At 34.3% G+C, this 2706-nt stretch overlaps 1 non-coding gene across 1 annotated transcript; it reads left to right on the top strand.

Annotated features, from left to right (window-relative positions):
* The first annotated feature begins 524 nt into the window (after positions 1-524).
* Positions 525-687, top strand: LOC142443850 (U1 spliceosomal RNA). The gene has a single exon (XR_012783587.1). It is a non-coding gene; the product is annotated as a U1 spliceosomal RNA (small nuclear RNA).
* The last annotated feature ends 2019 nt before the right edge of the window (positions 688-2706 follow it).

Genomic DNA, 2706 nt, shown 5'->3' with positions numbered 1-2706 from the left:
GTAGGTAATCGAGTCCACCTCACTCACAGTGATCTCCTGTGACATAGGCGAACTGCCTCATAGGACTTTCTTGACGTAGTGTCTTGCTTGTTGCTGGATTGGTGTTGGAATTTGCAATCTCTTCCAAAAGATTCCGCAAGCGTTTCTCCTGTGAAAGTACTTGGTGAGTGAGATTCTCTGGTTGGAAGCTAAGTGCTGACCCCTTCGCATCACCAGCGTTCCTTAGACAGGATGTACAACTTGATTTTTGGTTCAGAGTACATGCTATTGAGTCTGAAATAAATAACTTGGTCCAAAGTTCCTAAAATGTCCTTTTAAGAGTTACAATATATAGCGTAACTTTAAAAATTAGAATATACAAAATAACTTTAAAAGTTATTGTCAACTTTACTTTGAAATATATATAACTTTCGGATTAAAAATCATTGTGTATCTTTTAAAATTTAAAATGTGTGGTTAACATATACATCAATATCCAATAACAGGTTCTTGAAGTTTTAGAAACCGTTAAAAATTCAGAATACATAGTTACCTAGCAGGGGAGATGCCATGATCACGAAGCTGATTTTCCCAGGGTGAGGCTCACCCATTGCTCTCCGGATGTGCTGGCCCTGAGATTTCCCCAAATGTGGGACACTGGACTGCATGGTCTGTGGTAGTGGGGGACTACGTTTGTGCTCTCCCCTGCAAAAAAAGAGAAAAAATTCAGGATACATTTTCCATGATGACTAGGAAAGAGTATTACTTTAACTACTGGCTAGGATTAAATTGACTGGAATTACTAATGAATGGTTTTATGTAATATCCAGTAACCAGATGTGAGATTTCATCCAAATTAATTTTCACACTGAATATTTCAAAAGCTTCCTCACTTCTGTTAGAATTTTGATTACTATAAATACATTAATTAAATTCAAATATACGCATATATCTCATTTTAGAAAAAGACTTGTATCCTAGGGATTATTGAGACCCAATTTAGCATTTGCACTTAGGAGATAAATAACTAATTAATCCAATAGGGCAATCGTGGTGCTGAATTTTTAAACTGACTTGGGAAAAACAAATAAGACACATTTTAATGCTTTTTTTCAGTTTTAAAATACTGTGGTCATTATTTTGAGTCAAAGTAGCACTAACTCTCAGCTGCTGTGCAAGTCAATTATTGAGATCTTGTGGCCGCTGGCTGTACTTTTGTTCTCTCTGGACTTCTGCACACTAGGTGAACAGCTCAGGGAGGGGAAGTCATGTTAAGACGTGGTTAGAGTGGATGTCCTTCTATGGGGTAATATAGGTGGGAGGGATAGCCATTCGAAAGTAATGCCATTTTTACTTTGAAGTAAAAACATCTGTGTGGAAAATAACACACTTAAATAAAGATTTAAGTTTCAATAGAAGCAGTGAAATCTTCTAAAAATATCTTCTGACCATTATTCTTGTTTACTGAAATGGATGGGATCCTATAAAAAGCCTTTGTAGCACAATAATCATAAAGAATCCTTACACTTTCTGTCTCATAATTCTTGAGCTATGGTCATAATACTTTGATGTTTTTCTAGAAAAATATTTCCTTTCCTAATCCTATCCCTCAGGCATGATTTCCACAGCCTCGCGTTTGCAGAAGAGATTTCTTTTTTAAAAGAAATATAATTTAACCATTTATCATTTTTTTTCTTTTTCCAAAGGGGTAGGATAACAAATTAGCCTTTTATTTTACCATGCAATTGATAGATGGAAAATAAAATGTGTAATCATTTATTTTAGCTGTAATCTTAGGGATAAAACACTTGTTGGGCTACAGGCCAAGAGACTTTCACAGATGACGGCTATGGAATATTGTGAGACTTTGCAAAGAACCGTCCGCTTATATGTTCCAATGTGACAGAAACTCTGTTCACCTCATAAATTAAGACAGTGACCAGAACTCAGAAGTGTAACACTTTTTATTGTATCACAAGGCATACTTGGGATAGGCTGTGAAAGGGAATTTTGCATATGATATCAAATTTCATCATAATGCCCTTAAATAGGATGAAACCAGTTGGATTGAATGTATGAGTAGCAATAAGGAACACATAGAAACACACAGAATCGTGTGAATTATTTAATATTAATTTCAGTTCATGTTTATTTATGAAAATCTGAATATTATAGTTTATAATGTCCCTGACGAGTTTTATGCATGGTTCACAAGTTAGGAGAAATTCTCAATAGGTGACTTAAAAAGACAGAACTCTAGATGATTCCATATTGTGTTGCTCTCTTAATACATATTTCTTTATTATCCATAGCACAAACAGGTTTAGTTTCCTTGCCTTAACACATCACTTCATTATTATTGTTTCTTCAACATAAAAATCCAAAAACATTTCACTTTATCTTCTACACTACAGTTTAGTTGCTTAATTATGGTTTACTTTAATTGAGGAAAGAAAAAAATTAATGTTTGTAAAATATATGAAAAAATTAAACTGAATGCAAAATTCCAAACTATCATAGGAAATAAAAGTAAACATTAAATCTTATTTTCTACTCCAAAGAGAGAAATAAACTAAAGTGAAAACAATTAAAATTATAATAAATATTGAAATTGCCAAGCATTGGTGTTGATAAGTGCTGTCGGTTCAGTTCCAACTGATAGCAGCCCTCTGTACAATCTCCAGTCCGGGACCATCCTCACAATCGCCACTCTGTCTAATCCCTTGG

Source organism: Tenrec ecaudatus, chromosome 3 (assembly GCF_050624435.1).
Source record: "Tenrec ecaudatus isolate mTenEca1 chromosome 3, mTenEca1.hap1, whole genome shotgun sequence".
Classification (NCBI taxonomy): domain Eukaryota; kingdom Metazoa; phylum Chordata; class Mammalia; order Afrosoricida; family Tenrecidae; genus Tenrec; species Tenrec ecaudatus.
Note: the sequence above shows the minus strand (reverse complement) of the source record. Positions and strands in the feature narration are given on the sequence as shown.